Genomic DNA, 281 nt, shown 5'->3' with positions numbered 1-281 from the left:
CCCCCCCCCTCGAGAAAAGCCGTAAAAAGCCTCGACCTGCACTACCACCGCGGGGGAGGAACGAGCTGAAGCGCTGGGGGCATACGGCCTCCGAGCCACCGGTACGGGGGGCTTACTCCCACCGGCTCCTCCTGCGGCGGTTTCTGCTACCGATATGCTTCTCTGGGGCTTCCGCACCACCACCACCACTTTTTAATTTTTTGGGTGGCTTCAGCACGTTTTTGTATTCTCCGCTGGTTATGCCCCGGATCGGAGCAGCACCACTCCTCAGCGGTCCCCCT

This window comes from Buceros rhinoceros, unplaced genomic scaffold, assembly GCF_000710305.1.
Source record: "Buceros rhinoceros silvestris isolate BGI_N320 unplaced genomic scaffold, ASM71030v1 scaffold29719, whole genome shotgun sequence".
NCBI classification, from domain to species: Eukaryota; Metazoa; Chordata; class Aves; order Bucerotiformes; family Bucerotidae; genus Buceros; species Buceros rhinoceros.
Note: the sequence above shows the minus strand (reverse complement) of the source record.